The sequence below is a fragment of the Piliocolobus tephrosceles genome, chromosome 4, assembly GCF_002776525.5.
Source record: "Piliocolobus tephrosceles isolate RC106 chromosome 4, ASM277652v3, whole genome shotgun sequence".
In the NCBI taxonomy this organism is placed as follows: Eukaryota; Metazoa; Chordata; class Mammalia; order Primates; family Cercopithecidae; genus Piliocolobus; species Piliocolobus tephrosceles.
Window position 1 is genome coordinate 92,740,848 of NC_045437.1, and position 24,210 is coordinate 92,765,057.

At 44.0% G+C, this 24,210-nt stretch overlaps 1 long non-coding RNA gene and 1 pseudogene across 2 annotated transcripts; both read left to right on the plus strand.

Moving 5' to 3' along the window:
- Window positions 1-705: 705 nt before the first annotated feature.
- On the plus strand, window positions 706-13,511 carry LOC111542646. Its single transcript, XR_002731623.1, has 4 exons — window positions 706-960; window positions 5,294-5,396; window positions 7,504-7,683; window positions 11,343-13,511. It is a non-coding gene; the product is annotated as an uncharacterized LOC111542646 (long non-coding RNA).
- A 206-nt stretch (window positions 13,512-13,717) lies between these two features.
- On the plus strand, window positions 13,718-18,299 carry LOC111542645 (annotated as a pseudogene). The gene is made up of 2 exons (XR_002731622.1): window positions 13,718-14,658; window positions 16,471-18,299. The product of XR_002731622.1 is annotated as a putative uncharacterized protein encoded by LINC01554 (transcript).
- Window positions 18,300-24,210: the final 5,911 nt, after the last annotated feature.

Genomic DNA, 24,210 nt, shown 5'->3' on the forward strand with positions numbered 1-24,210 from the left:
TAATGACCCTAAGGAAGCAGGAAGACTTCCGAATCCTCGAACATATCCCAGTCCCCAGTAAATCTCCAGTCCTGATGAAGAGAAAAAATCTTGTTTCTTGTTTTTGTGAGTGTCAGAAGTAGCTGGAAAGATGTGTCCTGTGCCTAGCCAAAGTTAGGAGAAGAGAAAACATCTAGGAACCAGAGGAAAAAAAAAAAAAAAAAAAAAAAAAAGCTGGAACCTGGGGCTTGGGGTTTGTAGAAAGGCAAAAAAAGAAAAAAAAAAAAAGTAGCTGACAGTCAGCCAAGACTCCAAGTGTGTGGCCCCAGGGGCTTGGCCAAAAAGAAGCCTGTGGTAATTCCTGACACAGTAGTTCTGTGAAGTTGATTTACCCAATAACCCTCCCTGCGTGGGCTCAGTTTAGTTTGTGGCTTACTATAAATAAACATTTGTTCAACAAACACAACTGAATGGGCAGGCTAGCTTGGCTAATAGTATCTACGATTTAGCTACTCTAGAGCCCTCCAAAGATATCAGGTGTGCCTTATCCATTAGCACAGCGAGGCACAGGGCTGAACAGGTGAAGGGAGTACACAGCTGTGGTCTGACCTGCTCAATATCCCTTCTTCCTGAAACAGAACCTATCTTTTCTTCTTGGGGAGCCACCCCTCCCCTACTCTTAGCCCTTGGCTTAGGTTCCTCTTTTAAGACTCAGTTCTACCAGGAGGTAACTTCTGGTAAATTCTCAAACCCCGGGACACAATTTGAACCAATGAGATGCAATTCAATACCTGGAGCCTCTGGGCCAGAGCTGCTCTCTTGCTAGAGAACTTTGAGTTTGTATACCAGCAATTATTGGGGTTTTGTCTTCTCTCCAAGAAAGCCTCAGTGAGGATGAAGACAACAGGATAAAGCAGAACCAAGAGAGGGAGAGACACCATTTGAGCTCTCCTGACACCATTCGAGCTCCTCCTTCTCCAGGTGAGCATGAGCCAGCCCTGCATTTTCCCATTGCTTGGGCTTGTAAATTCTCTTTGTGCTTAAGTGGGAGTGAGGTGGGCATCTTTCACCTAAACACGTTGGGACACTGAGAGGATACCTTCTGTTTTCTCTTCACCAGCAGAGTGGAAAAGCAACAGAGTCCTCCTTGTGACCTGAATTACAGATTTCGTAGCACTTTTCAAGGGTTAGCCTCTGTGTTGACTTTTGGTCTTCCCAACTCAGGTGCTTGACTCAAGCTCTAGTCTGAAATTAATTCCACATTTTGTAAAATAAGGAGGAAACAGGAGTTGGTGAGGAAGCGTCAATATTTTACAATAAGATTGATTTATATAAAATTTGCTAAAAATCTGCCAGTGTATCAACTGCTGAGCCTGGATTATCATCTCCAGCATGGAGTACTGTCTTTTTCTTAATTGCGTGGGAGCCATTCTGAAAAACAGTAGTAAATAACTTTGTCAAAAGATGGAGAAGAGTCATCTGTACAATGGAAATTAGTATTCTATTACCTTTCAAATTTGATGAGTATGGGCTTGGGGTTTAGTAAGTAGTAAATATGGTTTGCATGACCGTGTCTCTGGCAAGAGGATATATATCTCTGAATAGAACCTGGGCAGCAAATATAAACTTCCTTTAGGTTCATGTAGTTTGACAACTATATGCTTTTCTAACCTGTGGGTTAGATGCAGATATGGTTCTTTCTTGTTCCCTGCAGACACCCTGGTCTCCCTTTGTATTAGTCCATTTTCACACTGCTATAAAGAATATCTGAGACCGGGTAATTTATTAAAAACAAAGAGGTTTAATTGACTCACAGTTCAGCATGGCTGGCAAGGTTGCAGGAAACTTACAATCATGGTGGAAGGCAAAGGGGGAAGCAAGGCATGTCTTACATGGTGGGAGGAGAGAGAGACAGCAAGTGAAGAGGACGTGCTACACTTTTAAACCATCAGATCTCCTGAGAACTCACTCACTATCACAAGAACAGCATGGGGGAAACCACCCCCATGATCCAATCACCTCCCACTAGTTCCTCCCTCAACACTTAGGGATTACAATTCAAGATGAGATTTGGGTGGGGACAGAAAGCCAAACCATATCACCCTTCTTCAACATATCCAAAATGTTCCTTACCTTTGCAGTTCAAGCCATGTGTGAGCTTGGGAAAGTTCTCAATGTGTTTCAGTGATGTTATCTGTAAAATGAGCAGCTTGGACTAGATCAGTGGTTCCAACTTTTTAAAAAAGGAGTAGAATTCTTTGTTCAAACAGAGCTTACACCAAACACCCATAAAGTAAACAGATAAAACTGGAGCTGTTGAAATGTGGGTGGAACCTGGAAGCCTCCTTGGTTGGCCTCAAGGATGGCTCTTGAGGTATCTTTATAAGCCTTTAAGACTCAGATGAATGGCCAGGCCTGGTGGTTCATGACTGTAATCCCAGCACTTTGGGAGGCCAAGGAGGGCAGATGACCTGAGATCAGGAGTTTGCGACTAGCCTGGCCCAGTTGGTGAAACCCAGTCTTTACTAAAAATACAAAAATTAGCCAGGTGCGGTGGCAGGTGCCTGTAGTCCCAGCTACTTGGGAGGCTGAGGCAGGAGAATCTCTTGAACTCGGGAGGCAGAGGTTGCAGTGAGCTGAGATTGCACCACTGCCCTCCAGCCTGGCAACAGAGTCTCCATTTCAAAAAAAAAAAAAAAAAAAAAAAAAGATTCAGATGAACATTTCAGACCAGATGTTCTCCAAGATCTTTTCCAGTTCCAAACATTGCAGTCCTGTTTTTAAATGCCATATCTTCTGTGAAGTCTTTTTAATACCCTGGCTCATGCAGATTGCTTCTTTTTCTGTGCCACTTAGCATTTGTGACTATGCACACACACTGCCCGTGTTTGTACACTGAACCACGTATGGAGATTGTCTTTCTTTGAAGCTTGTACCTCTGTGTGATTCTTTTGGGAACTGACTCAAAACTGACTAGTAAGTTATAGAATGTAACTGGCAGAATTCCAGGAAATGGGAAGATAAATTTTGTTTACAGCCCAGGGAATGGTCTGTCCTCCTGGGGCAAGTCGCCTGTGCTGACAAATGGTGAGCTGCTAGCCCAGAGCAAATCAAATCTGGATAGATATGAAGCATGGTTACCAGGCACAGCTGGGCAGGCACAGACCAAAGGTCTGCATAATTGGTCTTTCTCCCAGATCTTTTTTTCCTGGTGCTCGTGTTGGCCAAGCTGTGGTAGTTGGAAGGCCATGGAAGATGTTTGCATAGCCTCACCTTGCAGCACCACTGGGCCAGCCACTGCAGTAGATGGTCAGGTTACTACTAAAGACACCATCAAGGGGAAAAGCCTGGGCTTGTCTCTACTACTCCACCTGCCTTAGTTATTTTCCTTCCACTGTGAATCGAGCTCTCGTTCCTGAATAGCGGACTTTTTTACTGTCATCCTCACTCTGGAGTTCTGTGTAAACTTTAGGGAGCTTAGAAACATACCTCACACTGGATGTGAGTTTTGGAAGACCAGCCATGTTCAGTGGGACCTACCCTAGGACAGTATGTAGTGAACAGGTTCCGGAGGCTCAGGAAACGACATTATGGCTGGAGCACCACCTAGTGGCAGTGAAGAACAGTGCGTGTGGGGAAGGAATGCTCTTCCCAATGAAGTGTAAATGGGTAAATATTAAGTTAAATCGCTTTCAGGGATTCCCTTTCTCCAAAAACAATCCCATTTAAAATATGCTTTAAAGCAAAAACTATACTGGACATAATTTTTAGTCTTTTTACTAATTATTCCAAAGATATCAGTGTCACCATAATGAAGACTAATTATTCTAGAGTTCTAAGTGATAAGATGCTTAATACTAGCCTATAAATGATTGCTATCATTTACAAGAGGAATTAGGAGAAAAAATGTGGCAAATTCAGTGGAAACTCACTTCTGAAAATTATTCAGTTTGCCACAGAACTTTTGGAATATTGAATTTTAGAATCCTTGTGTTGCGAAAAGTCTCAAGGATACACTAGTCCTGTGCTGAACATTTTCTTAGCCATGGAACTCTTTCTTCTAATAAAATCTTATTCTGCCACCTGTATTACCTTCAAACCCTTAGAGCTGTCAACAAGGGAAGCTATGCAGTTGTCGATATGTTCAAATTTGATGTACATATGAGGTACAGCTTATGCTGTGGTCATACTGAGCTTTTCCACAAACCTACTAAAACATATAATATATATATATAAAGGAGTCATCTTCAGAGGCAGTACTTTTATGCCAATAGAACCACCACTGATTGAGACAATTTGGGGACTTCTCTTTTAAAATTGCCTTTGTATTGGTTTATACTGGTGACATGAAAATCATATTACATTACTTTGGGTCCTACTTGTTTGGAACAAAAAACTGCATTACACAGCTCAGTCAATGTTCTTAATTATCAAATTTATCAGATATCCTCTGTTTCTCAAAACTAAATCTCTCCAAAATGTAAGAGTGTGATAGTCACGGATTTTGCAGTACATCTCTGTGCTTCTCAAACTCTGGGAGATGATTTATCCTTGAAAGAGCCCAAGGTAATGGCCTTTAAATGGGTTGCAGATACAAGGAGAGGGATAGATGGGCAAAGAAGTGCAATTCATTTTCTATTAGAAAATATGCCTCTAATTTCTAATTAGAAAAGTTTTAAAGTGATGTAGAAGGTAAGACTAGGGTCAGTGGGGGTAATGAGAATGAGAAAGTCTTTAACAGGGGGACTATTAAAAGACTCACTCCTTCAGGATGGCTTTGGTATAATGTGTATGATTGTAGAGACAGACTTTGTTCCTATGACAACAGATGTAAAAAAAAAAGAGGCAAATATTCCTATTTTTTTTCCATAAAATATCCAGCATTTACAAAGCAGTTTGCAAAGGTTAAAGTCAGATCTCAAGTTAAACCTGGTGTGTAGTCATAGTACTAATCATGCACAATACTCTTTGATCATTTAATTTAGTTGAAATGAAAAACAACTTGATAAGTATAATTTTAATAATGAATTATTTTAAATAGGCAACATATACATCAACAATTGGTTTCAAATCTGTGCTTGCTGGCTGAGAAGAGGGGTTAAAAGTATGGGCTCTGACATCCCAGGATTGAATTCTAGCTTGACTTTCGGCAAATTACATAATATTTCAGTGCCTTAGTCTCCAGCTCTGGAAAATGAGGATGATAATAATTGCACGCCCTTAAAAATTTGTTGTGAGGAGTGTAAAATAACATTTTCTCCTTATGGGAGCATTTCTCAAGGATGGATCATAACTGACTACTGTGTTTCTCAAGGTTGGCTCCAAACCAGCAGAAGCTGAATAAAGGACTGTGAACTTGGAATGACTATGGGACGCTAGGCTCTTACTGGTCCTAACTGAAGACTTGTTCCCAAACAGTGAGCAATGGGGTTTCTTTTAACCAACACTATTTAGAACTTTAGATTCATTCTGTTCTTTCCAAAGTACTGGATTTCAACCCTTAATTATCAATAACCACATGAACCTACCCTGGCAAGCCTTTAACAACTCTGAATTTTCCCTGTCAGTGAGCTATTGCTTAATTCAGTAAATTTCTCCCTAGCCTGTATTCCCGTGGCTAGCAAGTCAATCGACTCAGCTTTTATTTTATTTTGAGACAGAGTCTTGCGCTGTCGTTTAGGCTGGAGTACAGTAGCTTCATCTTGGCTCACTGCAACCTCCACCTCCCGGGTTCGAGTGATTCTCCTGTCTCAGCCTCCTGGGTAACTGGGACTACAAGCGTGTGCCACCACGCCCAGCTAATTTTTGCATTTTTAGTAGAGATGGGGTTTCACCATGTTGGCCAGGCTGGTCTTGAGCTCCTGACCTCAAGTGAGGTCCACCCGCCTCGGTCTCCCAAAGTGCTGGGATTACAGGCATGAGCCACTGCTCTGGCCTCAACTTTTAATTTTTATCTATTGATCTAGTCTATTATTACCTGCTGCTTACCTACCCATCCATCCATTCATCCATCCATCCATCCACCCATCCTTTTTTTGTTTATTAGCTCTGGTCTTTGTTTTATTTGTTGATAGGCCCAAGTAAATTAGTATGTGTAAAACTCATTTAAAATAGTGCTTAGCATCTGGTAAGCATAATATGTGATAGCCCTTATGATCTAGTAATTCATCAGTATCTTGTGTGTATTAGAAGAACAATGTGTCTCTGAAATATTTTAATTGTATCTCTATAAGAGCATATATAAGTGATAATATATTAATCTCAATAACAGAATGTTTCTAACCCAAGTTTTAAGTAATGATATGTGTTCAGGAATACTTCATCTGGCTGGCATCTAGGGGAATGGTTGGGAAGATTTTGAGTTTCTCCAGTGGGAAAAAGGCTGGCATATTCAGGCCTAAGTTTAGAGTCAAAATCTTTGAAGTTAATAAATAGTTTTTAATTTTGAATAAAATAAAAACTATTTTCTTTTAGTTTGAATAAAGACTACTTATTCTGAATCTCTCCAACTTATGAACTTTTTTTTTGAGACAGAGTCTTCCTCTGTCACCCAGGCTGGAGTGCAATGGTGCGATCTTGGCCCACTGTAACCTCCACCTCCCGGGTTCAAGCAATTCTCCTGCCTCCACCTCCCGAGTAGCTAGGATTACAGGCACCTGCCACCACGCCCAGCTAATTTTTGTATTTTTGTATAAATGGGGGTTTCACCATATTGGCCAGACTGGTCTTGAACTTGACCTCAGGTGACCCACCTGCCTTGGCCTCCCAAAATGCCGGGATTACAGGCATGAGTCACCATGTGCGGCTGAACTTACGAACTTTTGAAAATTATAACTCTGAGCTTTTTAAGGACACAGGGTTAAAAGGTGGTTTGTTGGCAAATGGGCGTCAGCAAAGCCTGTTTCGAAAGCTCAGCATGTGTGCACACATGTGCACACATGCACTCAGCCTTGGCCTTGCACTGTAAATTTTTAGCAAAGTACATGAGTATGGGCTTTTGTTGCCAAGGAAATGGCTTTGTTTCTCTGAGGAAGGAGATATTGAGGACACTTCTCTGTAAGTGATCACCAAGCAAGGCCATATTGCTTCCCAGACCTGCTGTTCTGTACAATGTGAAGCTCTTCGGTCCTTTCCGTGCCTATCTGGCCAGTCTTCGTTAGAGTGGCAGCAGGCAAGATAGGCTTTTGCTGACATCTACCTTCCCTTTCTACTTGCCTAGGCAATTGTGGCTTGTGTTTGAACTGAACAATGAAGAAAGATCTCAGGCAGTTTTGAGTCAGCCTTCAGGTTCCTCAGAAACTTTAAACACAGGAATGAATGCGGTCACTGAGGTCAGGAACTCCAGATGCTCCTGCGTCGTGCTTGTAGCATCAGCTTCTGGAGATCAAGGGTAGGACTATCAGGGGCTGCATGACGAAGATGATAGTGGGATCACTTAGAAAGAGCCAACAGTCCAGGCCATGACAAGCTGGTACCCAGCTCTGCTTCACATGTAAGTTATTACTCTTCTAATTGTCCCTCTAGGTGAAATTAATTAATCATTTATTCAGAATCTCCACTTCCTGCTAGTTGTCCAACTGGCATGGCAGCAGCTCCTTCCTGCAAAGCAATGTTGAAGAAGCTATGGAAGCAAGAAGGAAGCATGGATTCTAGAAACTGATGACAAACCACTTACCCCTATTGCTCTTCTTCCTAAAGCTAAAGGTAAATCCTGGCTGGAGTTGCAAATGAGAATGTTAGCAAATGGGAGTAGGAATGGTGGTTCTAATGCTTGGGGCTTCAGAACCACCTACCCTCCCTTATACTCCTTTCCTGATGCAGAGTGCCAGAGTAGCCAATACCCCCTTTCAATAGGAGCTCACAGGACAGAAGAAGTCAATACTTAAGTAGGAAAATTACATTAAAAGAAAGACCAAAACTACACAAGACAACAGTACATACCACCCAAAGCAAAAATATTAGAGCAGAAACACCAAGATTTTTTTTTTTTTTTTTTTTGGAGATGGAGTCTTGCTCTGTCATTTAGGCTGGAGTGTAGTGGTGTGATCTCGGCTCACTGTAACCTCTGCCTCCTGGGTTCAAGCAATTCTCATGCCTCAGCCTCCTGGGTAGCTGGGACTACAGACGACGTCCAGCTGATTTTTGTATTTTTAGTAGAGAGGGGGTTTCACCATGCTGGTCAGGCTGGTCTAGAACTCCTGAGCTCAGGTGATCCACCCGCCCTGGCCTCCCAAAGTGCTGGGATTACAGGCATGAGCCACCATGTCCAGCCAGACAGACCAAGGATTTAAAATAAACATGAGATATTATATATATACACCTGATAGCATGTGATCCATGGCAGTACCTCGCCTGTAGCCCCTCCAATAAGAGTCTGTGGATTCTTACACATTTCAAATCCAGAGAACATATTTCCCTGACATGGTGTCTTACACATTTCTCATCTTTTCCCTTGGTTTATTTTTTAACCAGTTGGAAGTGATCTCTCTTGCTCTAAGTCAGGGTTCTCAACCTCAGATTAGCATTCTGAGCCAGATAACTTTTTTTTTTTTTTTTTTTTTTGAGACGGAGTCTCGCTCTGTCGCCCAGGCCGGAGTGCAGTGGCCGGATCTCAGCTCACTGCAAGCTCCGCCTCCCGGGTTTACGCCATTCTCCTGCCTCAGCCTCCCGAGTAGCTGGGACTACAGGCGTCCGCCACCTCGTGGGGCTAGTTTTTTGTATTTTTTAGTAGAGACGGGGTTTCACCGTGTTAGCCAGGATGGCCTCGATCTCCTGACCTCGTGATCCGCCCGTCTCGGCCTCCCAAAGTGCTGGGATTACAGGCTTGAGCCACCGCGCCTGGCCCAGATAATTCTTTATTTTGGGGAACTGAGCTGTGCATCGTAGGGCTTAGCAGCACGCCTGACTTCTATCCACTGTATGTCAGTAAGACCCCTGCCTCCATTGTGACCACTGAAAATGTCTCCAGACATTGTCAAAATCACTCCCTGGTTAAGAACCACTGCTTTAAGTGTACATCGTTCATTGTCTGTGTCATCCTAAGGTTTCTTCCAACCCAAGGATAGTGTGTAGAACACATTTCCTGTCTCTCCAGCTTGGAGTACAAAGTAAAGCCAGGCTTTAAAACATATTCAAATAAAATAGCTGAGCTCTCATATTACTGTCAAGAGAATGTCCTTCTTGCCTCTGCCAGAATCTCCCCAACTCTAGTGCTGAGTCTAAGGAACCCCAAAGCCACCTGGTCCAGGGAGCCCCATCTGTGCTGCTCTGGGGCTTTCCCTGCCTTGCAGGGTGTGCTGTGGGTTGAAGGCAGACCCTGCTCCCTCCTGTGGTGGTTGAAGATTAGAGATGCTCCTAGTCCTGAGGCTCCGGCCAGTTGCCAGCAGCCTTTGCTTATGGCTGGGGGACAGGAAAAGATGACCCTTCTTACCAGCCTCAGCTGGGATCATTCTACACCACCACAGGTGGAAGTGCTGGTGTTACCGTTAGCATCTCTGTGTTTGCACAGGCACACCCGTGTGCATGTACACATACATGAACACACACAGAGCCATTGCCCCAGAGGGATTCCCCATCGTTCAAGGTGCCTGGGACAGGAGATTTTGTAGCCTGACACATGCTGGGACAAGCCCACCTTGAGAAGGACATGTCTTGGGGGTTGAGCCTGCATCATTGTCTAGATTTCATCATCCCTCGTGGGCCTTTCCCCTGGTGTGACTGCCAGTCTGCTGGTCGTGTAGGGCCCTGCTACTACCCACTGAGATGTTCAATAACATTAAACTTCAAAAGGAAAGTGCTAGAGGTTCCATTTCTACACCTTCTAAGTAACCATATCTAGATGTATATTGGCAAACAGTCTTTGTCATCGCCTCTCTCCGCAATATCCTGTTTTACTTTTCTATCAAAACCAACCTTAACTAGGAGGAACCCCTGGAGACACCTACTGTGAAACAAAGAACGTCTCTTTTTCTTTTTTTTCTTTTTTCTTTTTTTGAGATGGAGTCTTGCTCTGTCGCCCAGGCCGGAGTGCAGTGGTGCCATCTCGGCTAACTGCAACCTCCACCTCCCGGGTTCAAGCGATTCTCCTGCCTCAGCCTCTCGAGTAGCTGGGACTACCACTAGCCCACCACCACGCCTGGCTAACTTGTATTTTTAGTAGAGGTTTCACCATATTGGCCAGGCTGTTTTCAAACTCTTGACCTTGTGATTCACCGGCCTTGGCCTCCCCAAGTGCTGGGATTACAGACGTGAGCCACCGCACCCGGCCAAGAGCATCTCTTTTTTTTTGAGATGGAGTTTCACGCTTGTTGCCCAGGCTGGAATGCAATGGCACGATCTCGGCTCACTGCAACCTCCATCTCCTGGGTTCAAGCAATTCTCCTGCCTCAGTCTCCTGAGTAGCTGGGATTACAAGTACCCACCACTACTCCTGGTTAATTTTTTGTATTTTTAGTGGAGACAAGGTTTAGCTATGTTGGTCAGGCTGGTCTTGAACTCCTGACCTCAGGTGATCCACCCACCTCAGCCTCCCAAAGTGCTGGGATTACAGGTGTGAGCCACTGCGCCCGGCCCCAAAAGCATCTCTTTTAAGGGCTCACTGTGATGTTAATGTGACCATTTCTCTTGCTTAATTCTCTTTTCTTCACCAAACAATCCATTACATGGGTTATGGTTTTATATGTATAAGTGGTCATTTTCAACCTTGCTTTTTAGAAACAAAAGTATTCTTGGCCGGGCGCGGTGGCTCAAGCCTGTAATCCCAGCACTTTGGGAGGCCGAGACGGGCGGATCACGAGGTCAGGAGATCGAGACCCTCCTGGCTAACACGGTGAAAGAAAATTTTATAGAAGATCATAGTATTAAAACTATAAAGTATTAAAATATAAAGTATTAAATATAAAGTATTAAAAATATAATATATTTATAAAATATATTTATAAAAATAATTTAATATAAAAATATCAATAATTTAACATAAAGTATTAAAAATATAAAAGTGGCCGGGCAAGTGCCAGCATTCCTCGGCACTTTGGGAGGCCGAGGCGGGTGGATCACCTGAGGTCAGGAGTTCGAGACCAGCCTGGCCAACATGGTGAAGCCCTGTGTCTACTAAAAATACAAAAATTAACCAGATGTGGGGGCAGGTGCCTGTAATACCAGCTACTTGGGAGGTTGAGGCAGGAGAATCACTTCAACCCAGGAGGTAGAGGTTGCAGTGAGCCAAGATTGCGCCATTGCGCTCCAGCCTGAGCGACAGAGCGAGACTCTGTCTCCAAAAAAAAGGTAAAAGAGGGCTTGTTTGGAAGTGTGGGGGATGGGGGTCCTGAGTTCTGCTCTCTTGCCCCCTTGTTTTTCCTCTGCAGAACCCTAGGACCTTGAGGACACCATTTGAAAACTATTCATGGAGAACATGGCATCCTAGAATGAGAAATCTGCATCTGGTACTGTCAGCCAGGGTTCCTAGCTTTCAGCAGAGAGGAAACTTATTAAAAACAGATAGGATAGCATAGCTCACCCCACCCCTGAGAGGGAGAGATGACAAACTTGGAGGTAGGAAGAACGGCCTGGATTCACAATGCAGTGAAGATACTGCTGCTGCCGGGCACAGCAACCCTGGCTCGTATCACTAGACATGGGACCTGGCTGGGGGGCTTGTACCAGGGAGCCTGGACACGGGACCCTGCTGCTGGGGCTATGGTTGCAGGGCTTCTGGAGGGTCTGTGTTGCTGGGACTCCAATTGCTGCCCCACAGCCACTGGAATGGAGCCTGCCCCAGTTTCTGATTCACAGTTTGAGGCAGGAGTGTCTCACTGGAAGATCTTGCACCATGGGCTTGTACCTTAGCTTTAAGGAAGGCTGTGGAGGGGCATACATGGTATTTTCGTTTCTGTAATTTGAAGTAGCTCTACCTAATAAGACCAAAAATTCTCCAAAAGGAGAAGGAGGTTCAGATGCTAAGTGAGGAGGAAATAATGACAAATGCTTACTACAGGAACTCTGGCAAATTGCTTTATCTCTGAGCATTATTCCTCTAGGAAAAATAATGGCCCTTCTAAGTCATCCATCCATCCATCCATCCACCCATCCATTTATCCATCCATAGCAAACATCTAGTAAGAGCTGTTCTAGCTATCTATTGTTGCTTAAAAAATGACCCCAGCTTAGTGGCTGAAACAATCATTTCAAGGTATCTCATGACTTTTATTGGTAAGAAACTCATACAGGACTCAGCTGGCTGGTTCTGCTCCCTGTGGAGTCAGTTGGAGTCCTTTGAGATATTCAAATAGCAGCTGATCTGATCTGGACTGGTCAAAATGGCTTTGCTGACTTATCTGATCCCTTGACGAGGAAGACTGGAAGGCTGGACTCTGCTGGGCTCCACTCCCTCTCCATGTGGTCTTAGGCCTTTCCACAGGGACTCATCAGCAGGGTAGCTGGGCTTCTTACGTGAAAGCTCAGGGCTCCAAGAGACCAAGTTTGCCTTAAGGCTAGGCTCAGAGGTGTCATAATGTCACTTCCACTATACTCAGTTGGTCAAAGCAGTCCCAGGCCCAGAATCCAAAGGGGAAATAAAATACATAGACATCACCTCTGGATGGGAGGCATCAGTGAATTTGCAGTAAGAGCCTTTGATCCATTGTAAGAACCAACCATGTGCCAGACACAGTGTTAAGAGGGGGAGATACAAAACCAAGACATGGCCCTGTCTTCAAGGAGCTTGCAGTCATACAAGGTTACAAATGAAGGCAGTTAATGAGATCAATGTCAAGAAGCATTGTAAATTGTAAAACAATTTTTATACAAAGGATTGCTTTATGTCTGAGCTTTATTCCTAAATAATCCTAAAACTAGGATCTAACAAACCCCTCTAATGCTCTCAAGTATCAGTTACTATTTGTTGACTGTTCACCAAGAATCAGACACTTAGCTAAGAATTCTTTTGGTATAATTGTTTCCAATTCTCAAACCAATCCCACTGCAGCAATTTCTATGTGCCAAAGCCTTGCCCATGCTTCTTGTTTGATGACATGGTATCTTGAGTTTGGTCTTATATCAGCACCCACCACTCTACCCATGGATGCCACTTAATAGAGGCTTCTCGAGATGCTCACACAGGCCTCTTGCCACTTAAGGAGAGATTTTCAATTTACAGTGACCCAACCAACCACTCGTTAGATACTCTGATCTGTTCCTCTCACAATTATTACTTTAATTTGCTGCCCTCTCTCGGGCCATGAGGCGACCGACCAGCTTGTAGGCTGCAAGGCAGACAGAGTTAAAGACATATATAAATGTGCTTATGCTCTATTAACAAAACTTACTAAATTCCTGCTGTGTTTGGGGAACTAGACCACAGAGCACTGTGAGCCAACACAGTTCCTGCCTCAGAGAATAGTCATGCAGACAAGATTTTAAAACTTTTCATTAGTTTTACCTGATCGATAAAATTAAAATGCAGAAAATCAGAAAAGTACAAAATGAAAAAGCAGCTAGTCATAATCTCACTATCCAAAAACGATGCTATTCGTATTTTGATGTATTGCCTTCTGGTTATTTCTTTATGTATTTTTAGTTTTAAGAAAATGATAGACTTCATTTTTTAGAACAGTTTAAGGTTTATAGTAAAACTGAGCAGCTAGGACAGCTGTTTCCCGCTGCCCTGCTTCCCTGCACAGAGTTTCCCCTATTAACATCTTGTAACAAAGATCTTGTATTAGTGTCCTATGTTTGTTACGATTAGTGAACCAATATTCATTCATTATTATTAAATAAAGTCTATCATTTAGTTTAAGGTTTATTCTCTGTGTCATACAGTTCTGTGGGTTTTGACGCATGCAGGTCAGTATCCACCATTTCAGTATCCTACAGAAGAGTTTCAGCATTTATCTTGTGTGCTTGTCAGCCCCTACCATCGTATGCTCCTGCCTGCAGCTTTTTTTTCCTTGTTTCTTTATTTTTCATATGTGAGCCTAACACAAGCCTTCCTTTATGCTCTGTACCCCTCCTCCACATGTTTATAAACTCTCATAAACATCATGGGATACACCATCCTATACTTAACCATGCCCCTAATGTTGGACATTCATGTCTATGACAAGTGTTCACTTATCATATAGGATATTTTAAACTCATTTCATGGAAAAAGATTTCCAGGATCCAGATAGCATTCAGGGGAAAAAAATTATTTAGAAAGAAACAGCATTGTGTGGTGTCCCCCAGCACCTCCCAGACAAAGGGCTTTTGTCTGAAGGTTGGAGGCCTCTGCTGTCTTGGCCTAGTGAGTGCCAGTTTCCGCGTGGCTGCCCCGCACCCTTGGGAAGGCTGTAGGGGGACAGTGCTGGCCGGGGTCTTAGCTTCCCTGCTCCTGCAGGAGGACTGGGCTTCCTCATTCATTCCCTTCTTACTCTCATCCATCAGTGCCTTTAAACTGAAACCTGGAACTATGGTATTCTCTTTGGCTCTTAGAACGGGTTGGCTTAACGGGGGAAATATTAATAGCACTGGTGTCGGCGGAAGTGACCTTGAGCTACATAGGAAGATTTTGATAAAACGTGTCACTCCTGTTACCTATCAGGATCAAACTGCATCATGGAAGCTGCACACGATGACACCCTGTCCGGAAAGTTTTTGCCAGAGGGCAAAAGACTGCAAGCAGAATATCCCTTCACCATTTCTCATGTAAGTACATGCCAGAACTAATAAGAATAATATGAGAATAAGAGTGTTTTTTTTTTTTTTGCTGTGAAACTGATAACCATAAAATTCGATATCTAGAGTCCTGGAGTATAACAGCTCCTTCTCATACATTAGCTTCCATTCATTACCCCACAACAGTTCTGCATGCTGGCTGATGTTACTGCCATGTTAAAGTGAGGAGCCTTGGCGTCTTGGGTTCCTGAGAGATGACGTTGCCATATGTGGCTCTTCACAACTGTCCCACAGGCCCTCAGTTGGAATGTGGCAGAACTGGGAGATGAATCCAGGACAGTGGTTTCCTCATCTGCTCTAGCCAGGAACAGGCCAGGCCACCCTTCTGGACACAGTCTATCCCACGTGGGGACAGATTGGCCAGCCCCAGCCCATGGGTCTCAGTGCAGCCAGAGCTGCTGTGAGAAATCTTGTTTGTTTTAGCCTTTGGAGTCCTGTCTGTTCTCTGACCTCTGACCCAGAACTGTGTGTTCCAACCACTTCCCAGTCTGTTGCCCTGGCTCAAAACAAAGTGAACGAAAGCTCTTTCCTCAAGCCCTGCTCTCATACTCAAGGGCTCCATGAAAATGAGTGGTGTGGGCATGTGGCTGGTGAGTCACTGTGGCCCTAAAACAAGCAGGAAAATAGAGGGCAGGTCCGGGCCTCGCAGGGCTCTAATGGCAGGGAAGCAGGAGGGTCGGCATCAGGACCCTGGCCTTTGGCCCGCAGAGACCTGAGTCTTCCCCTTACTCCTGAGCTGTTTAACCTTAGGCAGGGAACTTACCCCTCCGGGCCTCAGTTTCCTCACCAGGAAAGCAGGGCTGATCATAGTGCATGGCTTATAGAGCAATTTTGAGGATTTCATGGACAAAAATACAAAGGTAAAGCAGTTAGCCTTCTGCCTGGCATGAGTAAGCCCTCAGGAAACTGTAGTTGTTGTTATTTAGTAGCCAGGAAAATATAGAACACTCAATCTGTTGGCTCCCTGGTGTTTCCAGAACTGTCAGCAAACAATTCCACATCACCAACCAGCAGGGCCATTCATCAGACACCTTTGCTTTTGTCTGTCAGGCCTCCCACTTCAAGAAGTGTCCCTGGGTTTAAGTCAGTAACGTCCTAGACAGGAAAAGTTGCCTCACACATGTGACATGCGAGCACGTCTCTAAAGGGGCAGAGGATCTGGCAAAAATGTAGACTCTCCACTTGTCTGTTTCCTGAGACACCCACAATTGGCCTCATGGAAATGGTTGACTTCTTCCCATAGCTGGCTGTGTCTTACTTCGTCGCCTCCTCCAAGCCCAGGGCCAGCCCTGCCTGGCTGGGGGATCGTGACAGTCTTTGTTCTCATATGGCAAAGTCTTTCGAAAAGAGTGAAAGATCATTAGTTAGCTGTCAGCCTCCAGCGTGATTAGGTCATGAGTAATTCTACTAGAAAGCCAGAGCACTGGCAATTCATTTGGTCGAGAACATTTTATCTACTTGTACGGCGTAGCGAGGAAATAAATGGAACAAGTTGTATAAAAATCTCTGTCAACTGAACAATTCCTTACCAATCCAACAAGAAGTATGACAACGATGCCACTTTTCCTACCTTTGAGAGGTCATGTACAGACACACGCACATGCACACACCACATTATACCCACCCACCACAAATGGGTGCACCCTCCCTCGCCCCCACATACACACTGGTGCATACATACACGCCACACCACATTCTGTAGTTAGGAAAGGATCACGTGCAGCCTTAAGGACTAGTTTGCGTAACGGGTGTATATTTCTGCTAGTGTTTTTGTTCTTGCAGTCAGGCCCGGCCGTTGTCTGAAAGCAAACCTCAAGGACAGGACTTTTTGGACTCCGCAGCCACTCCAGGCTGCTGCTCCACCACATGAAGTCCAGCAGGTGGCGGTGCACCCCGCGCGGACCCGGCTTGCCTGTCTTGGCCCAGGGAGTCGGTTTGATGCGCAGTCGGGAAGTGGGTCTGCACGCACCTCGCTGCAGCTGTGGCAAACGCAAGCGATGACACACAGGCTTGACGAGGGCCTTTGTCAGAAGCAATGGGGATTTGGCGTCACCGCACAATGGAAAACAAAGTGCTTCTGCCTGGCTGGCCAGAATGCACGTTTGCTCACTATTGATGCCGGGGCATTTACAGGCAGAATGAGTTCATGTGAAATTTCAGGGTCTGCCATGACTCAGATTCACTTTCTGTAAACCAGAGTCAACATTACATTTCCCTTTACTCTGAGCCATTCCTTGAATTTTTGGGTCACCAGTTGCTAACCGAAGGGATTTGAGTATTTCTTATGCACCTTATTTTTATTATTATTTTTAGGGCATTACCAATTTGGGACGGATCTGTAGTGTGAGAGATGGTTGTCACTCTTAGCTCCAAACATAGATTGGCTTTATATATTATTTACATGTTCAGAATTATATTGTGTAGAAATTCAAGTGAAACTTGCAAAATACTTTTCTGGCAGGAAGCCCTGGAGAGGATCGTTCATGGAAACAAGGATGACGAGTGTGGTAAGAAGTACAGGTGACTCGTGAGTGGGCAGGCAGTGGAAGAGAAGATGGCTGGAAGGTTTTAGCATTCAGAAAAAAATGGAGACAACTAGAGTTGATCTGAAGATTATGGCAGAATTCAATATTGGGGCAAAGAAACAAGATGGGGGTTAGAAATTAGAAACAGCAGAGCTCCGCAGGTTGGAAAGGATTTGAGCAAGAGAACAAAAAGGAGCCTGCTAATAGCACCCTGGGTTTACAGCAAGAGAAGCACCTGGAGAGAATTAACTCGGGAGGAGGTGGGGGCATGGGAAACCTTTTCATCTCCAAGAGTGGGCAGGAACAGCAGCTGGCCTGAACTTGAAGGTACACCAGGTAGCTTGCCTGGGCCAGGAGAAGGTGATTCTCTTCTATACCTCTCTCCAACGCCCCGCTTCTGATGCTGCTCCTCTACCCATATTGAGGGGAAGATATATCCCTAAGAAGTTCCCTGCACCCCATTTCTTGTTCTGGCTAACTGGTCCCCTAGGAATTTTTCTCCTAATTTTCATTTCCCCTTCTCACCTGGTGAAATCTTAAATCTTACTGTTCAATAAAAGTTCTTCTACCAAAATTTCTATACCACGTTGAATTCTTTGTGTTTCCTTTGTTTTTAAAACTTCCTGGGGAGTTTTACTTAGAAAAAAAAAAGCCTCTGGGGACTAGATAAGGAAGAAAACCTTCATGTGGACCCTCTTGAGCTCTGTTTTCTTTCCTGGCCTCACTGGTGTGGGCTCTCTGACTGCCCTACTGATCTCTTGCTTTACTGGATTTGGGTGAGGACTGAGGAGAGGGACAGGAGGGTATTCACTGGATACTATTCAGACTAAAGGATTAGATGTCCCAGGTGAGTAAGCAAGAAAGCAAACACATAAACAAACAAAACTTCTGAACGTTTTCAATCCAAGTGGAGCAGAATTTAGCTTTTTCAGCTAAACTGCCCCACCCCTGGCACCCAGGGAAAATGGTGCTCGTATTGTAATATGTTCTCACAGATGCATGCAACATTATGAGTAATTTTTGCCTTGTGATGTAAATTCTTTTTTCCTCACTCTGGAAAACATATTGTAGCTGGAAAAAAAAAAAGACCAAAGAATTCTGGCCAGGCGCAGTGGCTCATGCCTGTAATCCCAGCACTTTGGAAGGGTGAGACGGGTGAATCATCTGAGGTCAGGAATTCGAGACCAGCCTGGCCAACATGGCGAAAACCCATCTCTACTAAAAATACAAAAATTAGCCGGGCATGGTGGCAGGTGCTTGTAATCCCAGCTACTCAGGAGGCTGAGGCAGGAGAATTGCTTGAACCTGGGAGGCAAAAATTGCAGTGAGCCGAGATTGCACCATTGCACTCCAGCCTGGGTGACAGAGTGGACTCAGACTCAAAAAAAAAAAAAAAAAAAAAATTCTGATCCTTTTTGAGTGTGTGTATGTGTTTTATGTGTGTATGAGAGGACACAAATTTAAACTGAAACTTTGCTAAGTAATAGGTTATAACTGATCTGGATACATCAGGGTAGTGAGAACAGTAAGTCTGGAAAAGAAAACAGTTGTTACCAATACACATACACTCTACCACACATAGAACAATGCCTGGGTCTCCTGCATTTTCATATCCGCTGAATAGGTAGCATGAATTCACATTTCAGCGATGGGGAAATGGAAACTCACAGAGAGCTTAACTGAATTTCCTGAGACCATGGGATGTCAGAAGGGCCACTAAATCTTTCAACTTCCAACTCATACTTTAAACTCCTGCCTCTTATCCTTTTCAAAGTGACTGGGGAAGACCAGGTACAGATCTGTAAAGTGCCTCATTCCATTTTCAGAGAAGCTGAGGTCAGGTGCCTCCTACAGTCAAGGTCTCGCCAAGAAGACCGTGGCCACATTCCTCAGTTCCCTGGCGAGTGTTTTGACACCTGGGTGCTCCTGCCTGATGAGCCCAGCATTCATGAAGCACATGTGACAAGAGGATGGCTGGAATATTGCTCAATATTTTCAGGTCGACGGCACTGGCTGCACGTAATTCGAGAGGAGTGTAGAATGTCAGCCGGACTTTTATGACGCACCCCTCTCCTCTTCCTGAGAATTGTTTGCATGTGGAGATCTCCTGCCTATGTTTTTAGTGTCAAATTTTTTTGTGGTTGCTCAAATACCTTCGGCCATGTTTTACTGGCTTACGCAGAAGCCCTGATGCCCCTGATAAAACTGATGACCATCGAATGGAAATAAGTCAGTGTGGAAAGCCCAGGAATTGTCCCATAGCTGGCCCTGTGGGTTTGCACTGATTCCTCAGAATAAGTCTGCAGATAGCTTAACTTCCAGAATTCCTGAGTTTCAGTAGTCCCCCTTCTTTATGACGAATTGGAAAAAGGGTATATTCTGGGGTAAAGCAAAAGGGAATTGGGTGCAGCAAAGATCCCTAGACCGTTTTTCCCAGTGGCCCATTGCTCCTTCTGCTTTTTCTATGCCAGCTGAATCTCCCCAAGCCCCACGTCTGCGGCAAAGTCTTCGTGGTGAAACAGGTGAGTCACACTTTTCTGCTTCTCTGCAATTACAAATGTTATCACCTCATCTGACAGAGAGAGGGTGTTGGTTGGAAATACGCGTTAGGAATAAACTCTTTGGAAACAGCAAAACTGCTTTCATGAAATGAAGACTTTTTTTTAGAAAGTCTGGAGTTAAAGTTATAAAAATAAAGAGGAGTCATCTCCCTTTCCTTCTCCTACAATAATGGAAATGAAATATCAAAGTAAACAGCACCACATCCATGTCCTCAGTACATGTGACTCGCTAACCATGCCAGCCACCCCATCCCTTCTCTCCCATCTTCTTTTCTGTTCTCACTGTCTCTCAAGACCTGATTTAAAACCACCTTCACTAAGAAGTCTTCCTGTGCCCCTTCTGGTTCTTCACGGAATATTATTTAGCTTCTGAAACTTAATAAAACAATTTTGTTCTCAGGTCATTCTCTGTGTACATCCCATTTCATCCATCCTACAGATTAGATGTTCTTCCAGGGTAGAGGCGACCCCACCTCATGTCTTTTTATTCTCCCTCTGCTTTTTATTCCCACAGGCAGTCTTCAGTATGAGACGCATCAATCTCAGATCTTACTCATTTCCAACTTGTACCAATCAAAGGCCCTCCCAGCGAAGATAAAAGCAAAGTCTCCTTCCTCCAGAGCATGTGGGAATGGCCCCCCAATAGCTGGGGCATGCAAGCTGATGAAGTTTCATCTTCCACCTCTACCCAAATATGACCTTGCTGATACCATCTCCTATTAGATGACAAATCCGGATGTTTCTATTGCATGGTTGTTATTTGCCACATGCTTCCTGGACAAGTTTCTAGGTAACCTTAATGTCTGTGCTTCTGGGGAAGGAGGAGTAGAAAATAACTCACCTCTTCAGTAAGTGGTTTTAAAAATATAACAGTGTTTAAAAGCTTTTAGAGAGCAGCTCTCCTTCCGGCTGCTCCAGCTCTGTTTGCTTTGTGATAGGAGCCCCCGTAACGCTTCGTGCTTGGCAACATCTGATGAGGACAGAAGGCAGGTTTAAAGCTGAGAAGATTGATTTTCCCTTTGTAGGGCTTTCCATGAGGGGCGTGGGAGAGAAGTCACTTGGGGAAGCAGTGGTCAGTGAGGTTTACTTCTCCATATGCTCTGCATTCATGTGTAAGGCTAAACAAACGCGCTGTCTCCGCAAGCAAATCCCACACCACAGAGAGGAGCAGTTTGTCCTGGAGGTCCTAAGGAGGCGACCAGTGACGGGGGGGGCGGGGGGGTAAAAGGTTGGGGCTCTTGGGGCCTTTCCTCTCACTCTCATTTCCATCCTAAACTGGCAGGGGAAATATACTCAAATTACCTGTGTATTTCGATTTGATGTGGCCACACTGTGACCACTCAGGATGGCTCGGTGCTGCTGAACTCCACGGTTCACACTAGGCCCGACTGTCTAGTTTTAGAAAGTGGGAGAAGATTTCCCCTCTGCCAGGACTTGGGGTTTATGTTCCCCAGAGCATTGAGCAAGAGCCTCATGTTTACAGAAATCTCCCTCCCCATGATTTCTTCCTGTCGGGGTAGAAGGAGAAGGAGTAGGACAGAATGTGGAGTAGATCTTGCCACTTCAGTCCCTTTGTTCTTGCCCAGCATGAGGCTACCAAGGAAAGGATATGTGGGGCGCTGGGGGTGAGGGTATGTATTGGTTGTCTGAACTCTGAAAACACAATTTTAAAATTGGCATTGTAAATCAAATCATTAGGTCTTCTGCATATAGTTTTATTTTTTCTAAAACTTCATAAAGCTGTCAAAAATACTTACACTATATTTTAAATGCTGTGGGCAATGTAGTTTTTTAAATTTTATTTTAAAGTGCTGTTTAATTCCTTTAAGAGATGTACACTGTCTACCTGGTTTACTTTTTATGCAAATATGTATATATACACTATATATTTATATACACGTATATATACATGTATATATACACGTATATATTTCAAAGTTTTTTGAAATCTAGTGCTCATACAGTATTTGGTAGTAACTAACAGCTGCTAAGTCAACCCCTAATCTTCTCAACCTCATCTGACGTGACTTAGAGCAGAAATGGTCCAACCAGCGCAGCAAACATGTACCCACCCAAGTTGACTCCTAGGGGCATATTGTCCACAGGTGCTTCTACCTTGGTGTGTAAACTCCATCTTACAATTTAGGATAATTTGATTACATAGCACCTCCTACGTCTTAAAATAAAAACATCAATGCCCATTTTATATAGTGGGTCTATGTAGGATCTAGTGAAAATATGCACTTAGGTCTTTTAGAAGACATGAGAGATTGAGGTCATACAATTCTTTCTCCATATGTGAAGAGAGTAAATACTTAGTGTTCATCAACGCCACGAAAATGAAGATTCCAAACTACCCCAAAATTAAGGAATAAATCTTTATCATTTGGCTTTAAAGACTCTGAAAGTATTGGGTTCTATAATTGCCTTAATTGGGGTCATGCAAAGGTGGAACAATAGGAGCTGAATAGTTCATGTTAAGGCAGATCAAGGCTTAACAAGTTCCAGATTTCCAGCGGGATTTAACTCCTGAGTCACATCAGCTTGGGGTGCAAGACTCACTGGGAAGCAGGGAGTAGCAAAAATCAGTCTGTAGAACTCTAGAAAGCAGTACCTGATAAAGACCTTTAAAGTTTCCATGAATCAAAGATACTACGATTCATTTTCTGCTACCCCATCTTCAAACTAAAAGCTATTCAAAGCCAGAACATAAATAGAAAAATTTCTCCCATGGTAACCACCTGGTTGATTAAATATTTTTAATTTTTCCTTCTCTTCTGTGAATTGCTGCTGCCCTAAGCATGTGCATGGTCTGCCTGTTAGCTTCCTAAGCACATCTGGCAAGGTGGGGGAGATGAGGAAGGGCAGCTATGGAGGTGGGCATTTGGGAGAATGTAAATGCAAGGCTGGGGACAGCTCTCACTGGAGGGTAGCATGACTGCCCAGCCAACGGCCAAATAGAATAAAGGGACAGCCCCGGCAAGTGCTCCAGAGTAGGTGGATTTCACAATGTATGGAACGGCTCCTTTTAGGTCCGAAGTGCTGCATACTTAGTTTATGATTTCCAAACATTCATCTTCTGGCTGGAAGGCTGGAGGCAAACAGACAGCTCATTAGGAAAATAACCAAAGAGCTAAATAAAATGGAGGAAGTAGGCAGCAGATCCCAGCCAGACAAGTGTGGCTCACAGTCCTTCATGAGAGATCAGAGGCCAAGCCAAACCAATGCGTCCGTCCCTCAAAGGTCATTCGTCTAGGGCTTTGTCAAACCAGGAAGGGAAGGGAGTTTCAAAGGGCCTTTTGTGGAACACACACAGCTCTGGCCCCTGAGATTCAAATCAGGATCGGGAAACCTGTGTAGCAACTGGCTGCATGTACAATGCTTAGCGACCAGCCAGGGCCCTCCAGCCTCCTTTTCTTTTTATGAGCACGAAGTTTTCCCTGTAGATGGGAAAGAGATAATTAAAAAACAAAACAAAAATCTGTCCTAATTGCAATAAAAAACAACAAAGACCTGGAGTTATTTACTTATTTGTGAATAGAACCAAATATATTAGATATTTTTTGTTGCATGTGATTCAACAAACTATATAGAAATTATATTTACAAACCCAAGCCATTATTATTTGCATCATAGATGATACTATGTAGTGGCAGCATGAGAAATGCATCAAATATACATGCAGATATTTTCATTTATATATTTATGTGTATGTGTATGTATATCAAAACAAAGCAAACCTATGAGGAGATCAGCAGTAAACTTGTTAAAAATTGAGATAGAACTTAAGGTAGATTCTCTGTTGTTTCTGATTTCCAGGTTCTTTTGCTGGATCCTACCTTCCATGTACATGATCATCTCTTTCTTTTCCTTAGAATGGCCAATGATACTTCTCTGTCCTCTTTTCTCTTCTGTGAGTGTTATGAACGTTAAGAGCTTACCCAGAAAACTTAGGCATTGTGCCTATATTTAGTTTTTGTTGTTGTTTTGAGATGGAGTTTTGCTCTTGTTGCCCAGGCTGGAGTGCAATGGTGCCATCTCAGCTCACTGCAACCTCTGCCTCCCGGGTTCAAGCAATTCTCCTGCCTCAGCCTCCCAAGTACTTGGGATTACAGGTACGTGCCACCATGTCTGGCTAATTTTTTGTGTTTTTAGTAGAGAGGGGGTTTCACTATGTTGGCTAGGCTGGTCTGGAACTCCTGACCTCAGGTGACCCACCCGGGTCGGCCTCCCAAAGTGCTGGGATTACAGGCCTGAGCCAGTCGATATTTAGTATTTTGCTCCTCAGTCTCATCCAGTTTTCAGTCAGCACACAGTTCTTTCTTTCTGTTTATGTCATTTTATTTAGTTTCACCAAAGGGCTGTGGGTTCCTCAGATGTTGTGTTGTGAGAAGAAGACCAGGCCCAGAGAGCAGAAGAATCCCCGGCCTGGGTCA